The 17102-nt window shown below is 43.1% G+C and overlaps 1 protein-coding gene across 1 annotated transcript in view; it reads right to left on the bottom strand.

Moving 5' to 3' along the window:
- LOC113479585 (AF4/FMR2 family member 1-like) overlaps positions 1–17102 on the bottom strand; it is a 320468-nt gene that overhangs the window by 58423 nt on the left and 244943 nt on the right. The gene's annotated exons all lie outside the window — the stretch shown is intronic.

The raw sequence follows: 17102 nt of genomic DNA, 5'->3' as shown, positions 1-17102 counted from the left end.
GGCTAGGGCTGAGTCACGGAAGGTCATGGCCAGACAGTCGCCCACAAGAAGGGGAGGCCCAGCTGCCATCACCAGTGCTCTCATGACGAGAAAATTCACTTTTGTCTGTGAAGGCCAGATCTAACAAGTCCCAGAAATCTAGAGGGAAAAACAGACCCAGCGCCCAGGGTTTAGGCAGATGGGGGCTTCTCTTCAGGGCAGCTCTCCTCTTTGTCTGACAAATTCTTCTTCTTCTTCTTCTTCTTCAGGACAAATCTCTGGAAAAGAGCAAGACAAGGAACTGCTGAGAAGCATGAAAGCAATAGCTACACTCTGCTGTGGTTATTTCAGATGCAGTCTAGGGCGGTGTGGGCTCTTCAGAGGGTCACTGCCTCAGCCCTTCCAACATAGACACAAACAGAACACGAACTCCATAGTGTCACCAGCATAACGCAATTTCACCCTTTGCCACAGGCTCTGCTTTCTTTCAGGGAAAAAAAGAGCAGAGCTGCTTATCACTTAGGAGTGCAGTATGTAGAGCCCTTCTTACCTCCAGCTCTTGCATCACCTCGATGAGATCTCCTGAGTTCTGTTTGTAAGCAACTGGTGATTTGATGGCATCACTGAAGAGCTGATGAGAAGGAGGAATGCTTGTCACTCAAAGTAAGGGGCACTGGGTTTCTGTAACATATGGAAACTGTTCCCACACCCCAAGAAAAAAAACAAACCTCTGCAACTACCAGGACCTCACAAGTAGGCAAACAAAAGTGCTAGCCCATTTTCTGCTCTCTGTGCTTACAGCAGTCTCCATGTCCTTGGCTGCATAGGAGTCTCACAGATGCTGAGCCAAATAGCTGTGTTTTACCTTCACTCCATTGGTGCCATCTGCAGCAGACACAAAGTAAAAGGGAAAACTGAATGTCTGGACAAAATTGAAGCTTTTCTGGGTCACCTTCATATCTGCTGGGTGCAAAAAAAAGAAGTGGTCAGTAAGACATCACTGTAGGCAGAATGCCAATATATGCAGGAGTAGTGGAATAGATGGAGACCAGAGCCCAATTTAGCTTGAAAAAGACCTTTAAGATCAAGTCCAACCATAAAAAATCATAGAATCACAGAATCATTCAGGTTGGAAAAGACCCCTGGGATCATCGAGTCCAACCCTCAGCCCGACTCTACAAAGTTCTCCCCTACACCACATCCCCCCACAGCTCATCCAAACGACCCTTAAACACACCCAGGGATGGGGACTCCACCCCTCCCTGGGCAGCCTGTTCCACTCTCTGACCACTCTTTCTGGGAAATTTTTTTCCTAATGTCCAGTCAGACCCTCCCCTGTTGCAATTTAAAGCCATTCCCCCTTGCTCTGTCAGTAATTCCCTGTGAGAAGAGCCCAGCACCAACCTCTCTGCAATGTCCTTTCAGGGAGCTGCAGAGAGTGATGAGGTCTCCCCTCAGCCTCCTCCTCCTCACACTGAACAGCCCCAGCGCCTTCAATGGCTCCTCATAGGATTTATTCTCTTTAGCTCTGTTCCACGCTGATGGGGTCAGTCATCGTGGACTTTATTCGGGTATGGACGAGTGCCCGAGCATGTCTGAAGAGGACAGCAAGCGAGTCCTAGCAACATGTGCCCATGGCCTTTCTGCCTGTGGTGTCTGCAGGAACTTCAGTACTCTGATTTTCACCGGGTGGGTGCTCCTCTGCAGACACTGTGGGCAGGGTTTTTTTTTAAATGTGTGATGTTGTGAGAAAACACTGGACCATCTGCAGCCAATTTTTAAGGAGCTAATGAAAGCAAAGCAGAAAAGAAAACTTACTGTCACTATATTTATAAGGCAGCCTCGCCCCTCATTAAAAAAAAAAAAATCTAAAGAGCACATTTCAGTCTGAAAAATTGCCAAAAGCTATTAAGGATCTACTGTGTTGTTTGACTCAAATCTGAGTTGATGGTCAAATTGCCTCTGATTTTAAGGATATTATCGCTTTTCTTATTTTCAGATAGATTAAAAAAATATTCCCTATACAAAGTTCTCATGATGCAATTTACTCCACCTTCCAGGAACTGATATACAGTAAATACAAAGTGAGTAATCCAAGCTCCAGAATCAAAAATGCAAAAGTAAATTGGAATTTGTACAAGATATAATCATTGTTCCTGGTCTCAGACAAGTATGTGTGTGTGTGTGTGTGTGTATATATATATATATATATTGACATTAAAGGTCGAGTTCTCAAGGTTTACAGCATTCATAGAGAAAAAAAAAAACAGCCTGCCCTTGAGCTAAGGTGTCTGTGGGGGCAGGCATTGCTGCTGCAGACAGGTCCTGCGATGTTTGCTTCTGGTTCTGACCCAGCCTGTCTTAGTGCGCTGGGATCCAGCATCTTGTTTACTACACTCCTCTCTCTTGCTTGCTTTGTACAGAGCTAACAGTAGCTATCATCTTGACATACAAAACTTTGTAAAGAGAAGTTGTTTGGGTGTGTGTAGAGCTTTTTATGTTGAAAGCGGTTACATGAGCTGTAAATCACACCTCTTGCCACCCTGCCATAGCATCCTAACTGGTGTTCAACTACAATTGAAACACACCAACCTGGATATGATTTCTTTGATTTTTATTTACTTGGGTACTCTTGTGGGGAATCATAAAAAGCGCAGATGATGTACAACCAAAAATATGTAGGGATTTTTGAAGTATCAGTATGCCAAAAAGGAGTCTAAAAAAATGGAAGATTGCCAAAATCTGGTATAAATCACTTTAATTAAAATCTTCAGCTACATAAGTCACAAGCACTGGAATAAACAAAACTCTTAGAAAAGTTCTAAAAAGAAGCTACCAGGCAGACAATAACTTTGATGTCTTAATTGTAACATATTATTATAGCAACAATATATATTAACTTTAGGTTGACTGTATGTAAGTCTTTCCACTCCATTTTACACTCTCTTCTTTTACTGAACTTTGTGGAGATGAATTCCCATGCAGGCCACTGGAGACAAGACCAGAGACAATCAATATGATTGGAAGTCAAGCTCAAACTTTATTAGCAAGGAAGCCTTTATATATTCTTGTGCATCCTAAAAATAGCAGCAAGCCCTTATACACTTGTTGTTACCTTGCATTACTCCTTCACATGCTTATTTCAAAAAACAGCTCCCCTTGATACTTTCCACAAACATTGCTACCCGCACACAGCCAGTAGATAAGTTCCTGCTTCTGCAATTCCAGAGTCCCTTCTTTATTAGTTTCTTCCTTAACAAGCACGTTCTTTTCTTCTGGCCTTCTCGCTTTTAGACGTCGTTAATCTTCTGACCCGAATGCTGGTTGTACTTTTCCATTGTCAGCATGTGCAGAAAGTTCAGCAACCCGGCATACGCACCCACAACTCGCCCCCTTTCTTTTTATTAAAGCCTCCATACTATTTTCCACACAAGACAGACAACATCTCATCAAAACAGGAAGACAACATATCATATTATTAGTGGTTCTGCTAACATTCTCAAAAGCTCTATAATCCACTTTGGCCACCCTAGACTTCCTAAAAACTCATCCAAAGGAGAAGAAACTTGCTGAATCTTCTGCATATTGTCTTGCAATTGCTGAAGCTGACTAAATATAGAATGAGAGTGATCAGAAAGATTCATACAACACATACCCTCAAATTCTTCACATCCATGTCCTTGTACCAGTAACAAAAATCCATAGCCACTCTGCAAAACAGCATGCCTTAAACTATCTACATCCATCAACAAATTACTTATTATATTAGATGTTAAATTATACTGATTTATACTCCAACAGGCCATTTTGTTCAAGGTGGATAGAGATTTTGCAACCCCTACTCCTGGGGCTAAGAGAGATGCAGTGACAATCTCTCCAGGCCCCCACAATTCCACTTGATCTCAGCAATCTGGAGTGAGTTCATGATGTACTATGGCTCGTTTTGATCTTTGATGTTTTGTGAGATTAAGATTTTTTTATACTAGGGGCAAACAGAGTCAGCCTTCCCAGATAGCACGGACCTCCAACTACTTTGGCAGGGATCCCTCCCTACGCTCGATCCCCACATATTAAAAAATACCCAGGTGATAACCATTTAGCCAAATCATTATTCCATATTCCTCCTTCTTCAAGATGTAAATCCATCATATACGTGTCACCACAAAACCAAGTGTCATTTATTGGTACTGCTGAAGGGGTCACGTTTTGCCACCCCACCCAGACTGTTTATACCAACCATGATGGCTAGTCAGATTGGCTTTTGTCCACCAAACTGTATACATCCCCAGGCCTGATCTTGCATGTCATCCGTATCATGATATATAACAGCCTGGGGGACCTGCATTCTAACAGGGCTCAAAGCCTTTGCAACAAACCACCGACACAATGTGGAACTTTTTAATGCCTTATGGTAAAACAACCCAGTGGTACCATCTTGCAGGTTCACTAACATTAATCCTGGGAACAGAGGAGGCAAATTTAGGTGCATCATCTGTATGCAAAGGAATGGTAAAAAAAAAAAAAAAATTCTTTAGATCAATTATTACAAGATGCCGGTTTCGGGGAATCATTGTTGGGGAGGGCATTCCTGGCTGTAAAGTACCCATATCCTCCATGGCATCATTAATGTGTCAGAGATCATGTAAAAGTCACCATTTACCACTTTTCTTTAAAATAACGAACACCGGGGAGTTCTAAGGATGGGTGGTAGGTACGATATGTCCTGCACGTAATTGTTCCTGAACTAAATCATTGAGGTGGCACAACTTTTCCCTTGGCAAGAGCCACTGACCCACCCAAACAAGTGATTTCATTTTCCAGGTTAGTTTCAGGGTGGGTTTCAGGGTCGGTTGTGCTTCAGTGGTGATTAAGACAAATTCGATCCAATTTGAGTTCCCTACTGAGCCATACAGTCACGACCCCAAAATGTAATAGGGGTTTCCAATAGAAATGGATGAATATTTGCTACCCAGTTTTCTGGGCCCCTTACATGAATGAGAACTTTGCTTTGAAATGTTACAGCATGACCGCCAACCCCTGAAAAGTGCTTGAGTTACGAGAGCTAACAGCCAATCTGCTCACAGATATTACAGTCACATCCGTGCCAGTATCTAAAATCTTGTCAGCTCAACAGATTCTTCTGCTTTAGTGAAGGTACCTTTTACCAGAGGTTGACATTGTATCACTGTCTTAGCCCAAAATATTTGAGGAGTACCTGCTGATCCAAATCCTGAGTCACCCCAGCTTCTTGGCATACTGTTATGGGGAGCTGGAGCCACAGTGACATAAACAAGCTGAGCAATTTTTGACCCTTTTGTAACTGAACACAGGGGTCCAGGGGTCCAGGACATAATTCTGATTTCCCCTTCATAATTGGCATCTATGACCCATGGTAAAATGAACAACCCCTGTAAGGTTGTAGATGATCTTCCCAGTAATAATGCACTTTGGGTTTTTTTACTTTTTTTTTTTTTTTTTAGGCTGCAGGCAGCCAGGTCAGGCACAAAGGGAAAGAGTCACTCGGAAGGGATGAACCCGAGCCTGGTCAGAGGTGAGGGTGAGGGTGCAGTGGAAAAAGGGACGCCGGGTCATAAGGGCCTAGAGATCTTGGGCACAGCGGTTGGAAATGCAAAGTGTCTTATGCCAGCTCCTGGTGGGATTCTTGTGTGTGTGCACAATGCTCCAGCGAACTTGAAACTGGACTCTGTCATGGCACAGGAGACACAGATCTGGGAAGACCCACGGTTTGCACCGATGACTGAGTAAGGAGCTTGCCATGCAGGCATGGAGATTACATGGACCTAATATTTCCATACAGTTAGTTGAGGAATCTCTGCACGGGCTGCGCTTGTGAATCTAGGGAGTGAAGGTGTGTTTATGTTTTGTCAGTAAACATCCAGTCCTGATCATCTGGAGAGGCTAGAAGAGGACCGGCCTTTTTATGTAAGTGGGGGTTATGAATATACGGGCGCTGGTAAAGGCACCGCTCTGCCTGTGTCAATCTGTTCTGCTGTTCCATCCATTGTGTAAGTCTGTAGGTGTGTTTGTGTATCTGGCTCTTTGGAATGCAGTGTAAACCTTTTGAAGACACACGTGGGAACAGCAGCAGCCACGTCCATCAGGCTGGGACAGGAGAAGTTTCCAGGGTGTGAGAGTCCACCGGACTCAGGTCTAGAGGACCTGAAAGGAGAGATCCCCCATCAGAAGGGGGTACAATCAGAAGTCCACTGAATCTGGCTGGTTCGTAACAAAATGGGGAAGGAACCCAAAGAAACTCTGCAGCAGAGATCACAGAGGCTAGACTGTGAAAACAGTGGAGAGGGCTGGCAGCTGGACTTGCCTGCTAACAAAAGAGCGGGAAGGATGCAAGCTCAAAGCTTTATAAAAAAAATATTTAGTGTTTGTTTTCTCCAGTAGGTACCATTAAAACATCTGGTCAGGACCCTTCCCTGCAGGCCCAAGAGTGGCTTAGATCTCCTGGCAAGCTTTGCCTTGAAGCAGTGTGCAGCAACTACGGCCATGAGGATGCTCTCACCCTTTCCTTGAACGTGATGTGCAGTGGCTAGGGCTGAGTCACGGAAGGTCATGGCCAGACAGTCGCCCACAAGAAGGGGAGGCCCAGCTGCCATCACCAGTGCTCTCATGACGAGAAAATTCACTTTTGTCTGTGAAGGCCAGATCTAACAAGTCCCAGAAATCTAGAGGGAAAAACAGACCCAGCGCCCAGGGTTTAGGCAGATGGGGGCTTCTCTTCAGGGCAGCTCTCCTCTTTGTCTGACAAATTCTTCTTCTTCTTCTTCTTCTTCAGGACAAATCTCTGGAAAAGAGCAAGACAAGGAACTGCTGAGAAGCAGGAAAGCAATAGCTACACTCTGCTGTGGTTATTTCAGATGCAGTCTAGGGCGGTGTGGGCTCTTCAGAGGGTCACTGCCTCAGCCCTTCCAACATAGACACAAACAGAACACGAACTCCATAGTGTCACCAGCATAACGCAATTTCACCCTTTGCCACAGGCTCTGCTTTCTTTCAGGGAAAAAAAGAGCAGAGCTGCTTATCACTTAGGAGTGCAGTATGTAGAGCCCTTCTTACCTCCAGCTCTTGCATCACCTCGATGAGATCTCCTGAGTTCTGTTTGTAAGCAACTGGTGATTTGATGGCATCACTGAAGAGCTGATGAGAAGGAGGAATGCTTGTCACTCAAAGTAAGGGGCACTGGGTTTCTGTAACATATGGAAACTGTTCCCACACCCCAAGAAAAAAAACAAACCTCTGCAACTACCAGGACCTCACAAGTAGGCAAACAAAAGTGCTAGCCCATTTTCTGCTCTCTGTGCTTACAGCAGTCTCCATGTCCTTGGCTGCATAGGAGTCTCACAGATGCTGAGCCAAATAGCTGTGTTTTACCTTCACTCCATTGGTGCCATCTGCAGCAGACACAAAGTAAAAGGGAAAACTGAATGTCTGGACAAAATTGAAGCTTTTCTGGGTCACCTTCATATCTGCTGGGTGCAAAAAAAAGAAGTGGTCAGTAAGACATCACTGTAGGCAGAATGCCAATATATGCAGGAGTAGTGGAATAGATGGAGACCAGAGCCCAATTTAGCTGTCAAAGCCTCCTCACTGTAGTACAAGGCTGGGAAACTCTCCCCAAAAGCTATAAGATTTTAAAAGCAACAGCATCAACAAACCATTGACAAGAAGACACAAAAAGAAAAGAGTTCTTGTTGGTTTACCCATAGTGTGTGTCTAAATTATAGATGGACTCTGAAGTGCTGTAAATGAATAATGCTTTGCCCTTATCAATTCACTTACTGTGTGGCGACTTACATGTTTTCCAGGTACATGCCTATGTTTTTTGCTGTGGTCCACATGACCTGGACACCATTGCCAGTACTAGTCATGCCTTTCCCTCCAGTTTGGCCTTTTTAACCAGAATTCCCCACCACCCTTATGCCATGTTGTTGGGATTCTAGAGGGCTTTCTGCGAGAGAATGGACATGTGAGCAATCCTGCGTGAGAACAAGAGTGATAAGAGCCTCAGCCGAGCAAGAATGTGATATGGACGTAACCTTGAATGAGGGGGGAGAAACTCGACGAGACAAACAACCCCCAGAAGGGGTTGGGATGGAAGAGGAAGTTACACAAGGCAGGTGCCTGGCAAGGCTGATGGGGCACTTTTTATCCAGTCATAAGAAGGTTTAAAGCGCGGGCTAAGTTCACTGTCCAATCTTGAGGACTTGTACTTCATGTTACTCACGTGTGCGGGAGAACATTATAAAAGGGCTTTCTTAGCTGTAATAAACAGGCATTGCTTGATCACATTGTTCGTGTGCGTGCTCAGCTCTCCCGCACCATGTTACCTATATTCCTGTTCATCAAGAGCACGCTCACAGTATACGAATGACTCAACTGTTCTATATTTTTACTTAACAGGCAGTTAGGAGCAGCTACCCCAACCTCAGCAGGCCAGAGGCTTTATTTCAGTTTTGGAACAAGTCTGCTGCATATTTACAGGAGGAGGTGCTGACACAGCAGTAGCAGCTCAAAGTTTTGATAGCCAATCAGCCTGTATGCTGGCACAGGGGGAGGACTCCAGATGATCCACCTGTTCCCACAGAAGCCACGGGTGAAATAGTTCACACTCCTCACGCTGGCCCATGAGCCCTGCCCAGGCAGCCACTCCCCACCTCTTTGGGAGAAGCTGGGTCAACTGTTCTGCAGACTGGGCCTGTTTGTTTCCTAGTCTGGTTGGAACACAGCAAATGAAGGCAAGGCAGAGGACTCTCCTGAGCAGCATCCACTCACATAGAACACTAAGAATTAATCTACACACAGGTTCTGTCTACAACAAGGCTGTAACACCACGTACGTTTGCCTCAGACTTCCTGCACAGTCTGTGCAATCCGTGCGTTCAAGGCTGGCTTGACACATCTGACAGGAAAGGCTTTTATAAGTCAAGATCTATCCCGCCCTAAACCACACCCCTCAACCAAATGAACTTCCGCAGACTGCAGTGGGAGCCCAGACACCTTCTTCATGTGGACACACCTAGTTACAGCTGCAATGATTTCTACCATGGATGTCAGCAAGGAAGCCCGTGTCTGACACTGTACTGATGGAGAACAGCAGGAGACTGGTCCTGGGGGTAATGTGTTCTCTCGCTGATGCTGAGCAGAAAGCATTATGCACTCTCACAGGATTCAGGAGACAGATCACAACCCAAAGGATAGCTAAACATACCCAACTACACTAGTTTTATCTGGAGAGAGAAGAATGAACAACATATGAAAATGTTTTTTACACCACTGGAAGAGACAAGAAATATAAGACACTGTAGTCATAAAAAGTAACATACAGGCCAAGTGTCAACCAGGACTGTTATTTGTCAAAACTCCACCAGATCACAGCAGTGACACTACCCTTACCATCATACAAGCGGGAGTCTTATGGTAATAGGATGCATGCGTGCTCTGGAACCTCTCCTGCCCAGTTGTATCCCAACACAAAAAACAAGATTAGAATGACACAACTCTCCAAGTTCAGTTTTCCTCACAACTTAAACCCATGATGCAAAGCCAAGTCCATCTACTCAGGGTCAAAAATTTTGTTTCACTTCACTGATCTGAAACATACCAGGGCTAAGAGATTATGCAAAACTTGGGCCTTTTCTTAAGTAAGCTTAGCTATGAGTTGTACAGACACTGATCTCCGCTATAAACGTATTAGCAAAAGAGAAGCCATCAGTAGACATGACTTGTAAAGGGAAAGTAATGCATAGAGAAAACGACTTTATATTCACTGGGAGATTTGGTGCTGTGAGGCTGAGCAAAAAGCCATCTTGCCAAGCACAGCCTAATTCTGCTCCCAGCTATTCTCTATCACCAGTGCTCTGCACTGAGCAAATGGGACAATCTGAAAACCTGCAGACACTTTCATTAAATACATGTTGATGAAAATGCCTGTCCATGCTTTCATTTTCACAAAACACAGAAAAGACTCAATGCAACAAAGAAGCTTGAAGGCCTCAACTGAGAGTATTTGCATTCAGATACTGAATATAGGGCAGCACTTAAGTGAGCACAAGTACACTTGGATAGAATATTTGAGTATTAAAAGCTGAAGATTTTCAGTGTTCATCTTCCTCTTTTCTTTTTGCCATGCTTAAAGGCATATTGTCCTCCAGTGCAAGATCTAGAAGTTTATTAATGGAAGCTGCATAGATGCCTTTCAAAATACTACGGAGCTAAGCACTCCTTTCCTGCTCTGTGCTGGCTTTCTGTCCAGTTAATAACCATGGCACTGGATCTATGAAACAAGAGAGAGCAAGGTTGGAGGAAGATCAGCAGCTTAGCCAAACCAAAGAGAAACTAGCCTAACAAAGACCAATCACTGGAATGAGGGGGAGAGAATAAAGACACACTTTAATATCTATTGATCCAATTCTATGAAATTTAACAAGGGGCAGTTGTCTTGAAGGTATTAAATTCCCCTGAGTGCTGAGAAAGTCTTACAGTCAGGTAGTAAACCAAGAGACTGGAATTAGCATCACCCCTGAGAAGAGAAATCTCAGGTTAATAACTCCTTGCCAGCTGGCCATCTGGCACTCAGCCCCCGAGTCACCCAGGGCCAGGCAGAAGTGCTGCTGGGGGTTACGGGGGTAGGAGGAACCTGCGGAAGGTGTTGCAGGAAGGTTCAAGGGATGGAGGAAAACAGGAGCTGGCATGACTGCAGGGGAAAAATAACAAGGGGAAGAGTGTAGGGAATAACAGCAGAGAGAAAATGGTAATCCTTCTGGTGGGAGGCTTTCATGAGGGGACCAGGAATGGAGGACAGGAATCTGCAGGCAGTGAAGCTTCATTAGTTCTATTAATCACAGACCAGTTTCTTTGCAGGAAAGTATTTTGGTTCCTTTGCTGTTTGCCTTACAAGGGTGAACAGGTGCCTTAATATCTTCTGTGTGCGGAGTAAGAGAGGAGCAGCCAATCCTGAGAGCACTCTGCTCAAGCTCAATTCATAAATGGAAAAGTGATTCTGCATCCAACAGGAAGGATAAAAACAATACCCTGGTGTTCAGTGGAGGGCAGAATTTAAACATCCTGTAATAGAATTTGGTACATCACCAAATGCGAGGCTTGATTTTCCTACTTTACGTCATTAAGGTCTTACACAAAAATAAATCTTTTTAATTCAAGGCAGTAACTCCTGATTTACACCAGGGCAAACAGAAGAGCATGAGGCCCCTCTTATCTTAATAAACTTTGTCATCACATACTATTAAACACATTAATGGCAGATAGAATCATAAGTTAGTATTGCATTACAAGATAACAATGTTGGCACTGAATTGAAAGCGGAAATAAATTACTATTTGGTGTTAAGTCATTTACAGCATCATTCTCAAAAAACATAGGTTGCAGTGTTCTCTAATTTCAGTTCCTTTTTAATTCGAAGAATAAAAAATTACAACAAAAAAGATATCAGAAGCACCCATTTTGGGAAAAAACGTTTTTAAAAGATGGCTTTAACATATGCTATTATGTTCAATCTTAGATGACACAAGGTCACAACAAAGCTATCATTTCTTTTGATAAAATCACACCTGAAACTATACGGGGAGTGTTTTTAATCCTTCAGTTCCCAGATTCTTAAATGGTACAGTGGTGTTTGGCTGCAGACAGTTTGTAGAAGACAGTGCCAACAAAATACCAATCACAATGCAAAGACCCCTTGCTTAAATGATCCTCATGAATATATTTTTAAAAGTATTCAATTTTTAAACAAAGATAGCCATTTTAAAGGTGTTCAGACTACAGCTTCTCATTTTTAAGCTGAAGTGCCCTCTGCTGGACACGATTCCAGGCGCCTTTGCTTATACGTTTTGTACGTAACTTTTTTAAAACGTGAAACTTCCTTAGAAGAGGGCATACAGACTCTATAGAGACATATAATTTAATTGTTGAAAATTATTTTTCTTTTTACACCAACGGGATATGCAAGGAAAATTATAAATGGAGTCTCAACTTTCTGCCAAGAATTGAAACTTTGTTGGCTTTGCTCAGATGCTCTAATTCTGTGGATAGATGACAGGCAGGTGAACGAACAAGAAAACAGCAAAATAGGTGGACAAGTGCTAAGGAACATCAAGAGAGCTGGTATCTACAAACACAAAATAGAAGATTAAATGTATAGGAATAGAGATGGAAGGAGAGATTCGGAAGGGAATTCAAGAAAAGAGAGCATATAAAGCCCATCCATGAGTAAACCAATAGGCAGCTACATCCTTCCTGTTCCTCATATTTCCCTTATATATTATAGGTCCAAAATGTGCATTTTTTTAGGATAGGGTATTTCTCTGGTAGAGATGAACAACAGCAAGAAGGATCTGTAATGCTGAGAACCACAATTTAAACTTAAAACTGATCTCAGGCTGCCCCTATAAATCTTTCATTATTCTTACTATTAGCATTAGTTAGACTTGTATAATAACAAAAAAAACATCTTTCAAAGGGCAGGTGGAGAAATCAGGTTTCATGCTTGCTAATGGAAAATCTGATAAAGTGTACTAAGATGCTCCAGATCCCAATTAAGTCTTTGTCTCCAAAGGATTTTCATCATTAGCAAGTTACTTTTCATACAATTTTTGGATGCATGTTAGAAAACCGTTTTATTCTCTTCACATCTAACATCAAACTCAAGCACTACATAAAGCTAGTTTTCAGCGTTTTGCTAAATCTAAAGCAGTTTTAGGATTATTAGGATCAATCCTCTAGTGCATTACATGAACTGTAGTCCATAAATAGAAGGGGGTGTTGTGTGATAATCATGGCCAAATAAATTTAGCCCAAATACAGCCACTGACATTTAGCTACATGTTAGTAGTTGCAAGCTTTCTGGAATAGAAACTTACCACCCCCTCTCTGATGCTACTGTGCCATAAATTATTTTTTCGAAAATGTAGTCCATTTCATATCCATAAAAACAAGGTCAGACTTGAATCCACATAGCTAAAAGGACCTTGGAATAAGATGAGCAGGTACTCTTCATGTTCTGCTCAATTTAGACACACATGTAACAAAAATACTCATTTTAGTTCTGCTTTTCTAGCAATAGATGGCACTAGAGAATACCACTTTCAGAGGTATTTCTTGTGCACGGTATCATTCTATATTCTAGTGGCACATCTGCAGGAAGACATGGATACGGTTATTTTCGTTTCTCCTTCCCCTAAGCAGAACAGAAAACATATCTTGCTGTTGTTTGGTTCTAAACTGTAATAATGTTCAAACACGTTTTGACAGAAACTCAAGAGAAATATGTGGTTGTTGTTGTGAAGAGTATGTTACTTTAGACAAGTGGCAAGCAGGTAAACATGCTCCATGCTCCACCAATCTGTATGATAATATTCTTAAAAATCACAGTTTTATAATAGGTATTCTGTCAGCACTTTCAACCACCTTTTTGTTGACCTGTTAAATACAGAATATTACTATTTTTTTTCTTCAATTTCCATATTTTCCCACATTTGTAGATAACATGCATGGCTGGCAAACAGCACGCCTCAGTTTGCAAAATAAGCACTTTGCTACTCTCCCCCTTCAACTTGTTGACCATCTTTCTCTCTATTCTTTCTCCAAACTCACTACTTTCTTTCTCTGTGCAACTCCACATGCTGCTACCTTTTCTTCTCTCACTACTGGCACACTCACTCTGTAGGCCTGATTTCAGAAAGATGCTTAACAGCTGCAACACAGAGTCAGAATCCTGAGATCAGTATTTTTGAGGCTGATCATGTACATAATACTGTTGTTGAGATTTGGTGCTTCTTCAGTGTGATGTTTGAAGTCCCAACTCCAACAGAACATGCTTCTCACCTAAACGGTTTACGTAAGGGATAGACTTCATTGGAAAGAAAAGTACATCAGATTAAGACTCTTTGGATTTTGATTTCTTTTGTTTCAAAAATTATTTCAATTATAAATGGCTAGAATGGGTTCTTCAAACTACAGAATTTAGAATTGAGCTTAAACAAAAGCCAGCAAGCAGCTCATAACTACAGCAGATGTTTCCCCAGCTGGAGTCACTCAGTCTAATTCTCTTACCCTGTGACAAGAAACCAGACATCTGAGACTCAGGAACAATCGTATTTAGGCTCTCAGTGATAAGGAATTACTACTAGAAAAGTTACCAGGTGTGAAAGTGTCACACATTTAAATGAGATGATAGCTTGAATAAAAAATGTTTCCCCCGAAAGGGCAGCAGATTTTGTTTTAAAGTCTTCATTAGAAAAAGTCTGACCTGCAGAAATACTCAGTTGTTTCGGCTGAACAAAGGAAAACAAACAGTCAAGACATCTTGCTGTCAGAGTAGCAGCAGCCAATGTGTGCAGACAAAAAACCAACAACCCCCTACAGTAGCATGATGCGCTGGGCAGAAATGGTGGTTGGTAAAGAATGTTCTTTTCAGGTAACAATGTGGGAGCAGGACAAGGGGCAGGACAATCTGCGAAGATTTCCCCTTGCTCCCCATTGGGATGCCTACTGAAAACATTGGGCTAATTTTGATGGGGATCCCCTAATAAAGGGAAAATTAAAGGACTCAGTGGTGACCAAAGTATAAATGGGATAATGAAGAAAAATGACCAGAAATGGGGACTACGAATTATAACACAATTTTGCAATTCATGTTGTTTTGCAGAAGGCTGGATAAATGAGATGAAATTCCATACATGGATATGTTCTTTACTTTAGTAAATGATCATGAAACAAGGAAGAAATGTAAACTGTTGGTATCAGAATTGAACGTATTAATGGGGATGGAGGAATAGAAAGGAATTGCCTCAGTGTTGCTCTGCTTGTAATATTGGAAAAAACTTCTGAAAATGGAGGATGAAGAAGAGGATGAGCAATTGTTGGTTTCCCTAAGTAAAGATCAGGATAGTGCTGAAAGTAAGGAAAATTGGAGGTGAAGGATTTAGCCCAGTGCAGGCTGAACTCGGGCACAACAGAATCCTGTGATTCAGGCTTTGCTACTCCAGGCAGTAGGATCAGATGGAACACTCATATATGTGAAAGGTCCCTTTTCAACCTCAGATTTAGTGAACTGGAAAGAGTCTGCTGGGTCACATTGATAAAATCTGGAGAAAATGTATGCTAGCTGGAAATTATAATCCAGATTGGAATGATGTGCAGGTGTTGCTAAACAATCCTCTGCCTGAAGAAAAGGGAATGGTGCTGGTAAAAGCTCGAGAGGAGAATGAGAGGTTAAATACAAAGGATGCTCCGGGTCATTTTACGTCAGCACAAGAGCCAGACTGGAATCTATAAACACAGGAGCAGGTAGACTGCTGAATAAGCAGTATCAACAGCTGACATTAAATGGAATAAAACACAGGGTACTCAGACTTACAAACATTGCAAAAATATATCAGGACCCCTCTGCCTTCCATGAAAGTTTGTGAAACAGCCCAGAAGTGCACAGATGAGGATCCTGAGGATGAGGCTAATAGAATGACTTTTACTACTTCATTTGGGGGCAGTCAGCAACAGATATAAGAAGTTAAAAAAAAAAAAACAAAAAAAAAACAGGCAACATGTCTGGAATGTCAATTATTTAAGTTATTAGAAAGTAAATGTAAGGTAAACAATAACAGGATAGAAGTGGACAAGAGGGAGAAACAAAAAGACAAAGGATAGGAAGAAAAACACTGCAGTTTTATCAACTCCATTTCTTCAAGCACGAACTTCATCTTGGGGAATAGTTTTCCTGAGAGGACAAGGAACAGGAGGAAATAGATAAAATGAAGATACACAAAAGGATATTTCTTCCTGAACGGACACTCTCTTCTCTGGGCTGTGCCCAAGATTCCTCCCAGACATGTCCCAGACTGTCTTGTGCCCTGCTTCAGGGACCTGACATCCCAGGTAGCAACCCACTCCTCCAAGGATGCCAACTGAAATATAGTTTATCTTTTGGGGAAAGCTGTCACCTCCAAGCTTCACCAGGAGCCACTCCCAGGCATCTTCTTCTCTCCTCTGACCTGTGTTTTAGAGACATGTCATCTCAGTTAGCAGTCCCAGACTCCACCAAGGAAGATACCCAAGAGGGTTTTTCATCTGTAAAGGAAGATTTTTGCTCCAGGATACACTGAAGACTCCACCCAGGCATGTCCTGGAGTTTTTTGACCCTTGCTTTAGGGGTAGCAGACCCAGAATCCTCCAAGGAAGGAACCTGAAATATCTTTTCTTCTGCAAAAGAAGATCTTTGTTCCAGGATCCACCCAAGACTCCTTCCAGGCATATCCTGAAGTCTTCTGACCTCTGCTGTAGGGAGGCCTAACCCTGGGTAGCAGCCCCAGACTCCTCCAAGGAAGATACCCAAGACCTTTTTCTCCGTAAAGGAAGGTTTTTGCTCCAGGATACACTTAAGACTCCTCCCAGGCGTATCCTGGAAAAATTTCACCTCTGCTTTAGGGCAGCTAATCCTGGGCAGCAGCCCCAGAATCCTCCTAGGAAGATATTCACAAGGGGTTTTCTCTCTTAAATGACGCTCTCTTCTAGGGGATGTGCCCAAGATTCCTCCCAGGCATCTCATTGTATCTTCTGACACTGTTTACTGGGGTATCAGCCCCAGACTCCTCCAAGTTAGATAACCAAGAAGTGTTTTCTCCGGTAAATGAAGAGTTTAGCTTCAAGATACACCCAAGACTCCTCTGAAGTGTGTCCTGGAGTCTGTTCACCTCTGTTTTAGGGAGGCAAACCCATGGGTTGCAGCCCCACACTCCACCAAGGAAGCCACCCAAGATGTGTTTTCTCCTGTAAAGGAAGGTTTTTGCTCCAAGATACACCAAAGATTCCTCCTGGGCATGTCATAGAGTCGGCGGGGTGTCAGGCCCAGGGGAGGGCTAAGACCCAGAGGGCCACTGAGTGTGACAACAGGTAGTGACAAACCAGACTTATTGCCACGGGGGGGAGTGATGAGCACAGTGCCTGCCAGGGGGCACATGAATTTGGGGGGGGGGGGCCCAGAGCTTGGGAGGGGGACTGTGCTTCCCCTGAGGTGACACGGGGGGGCTGTGGGGAGCAGGAGCACATGGGGAGGACATGGAGGGAAACCAGGAGAAACTG

The sequence above is a fragment of the Athene cunicularia genome (assembly GCF_003259725.1).
Source record: "Athene cunicularia isolate RWA chromosome 4 unlocalized genomic scaffold, athCun1 chr4_part2, whole genome shotgun sequence".
NCBI lineage: Eukaryota > Metazoa > Chordata > Aves > Strigiformes > Strigidae > Athene > Athene cunicularia.
The sequence above is the reverse complement of the archived record's forward strand: the minus strand, read 5'-3'. Positions and strand labels throughout refer to the sequence as shown.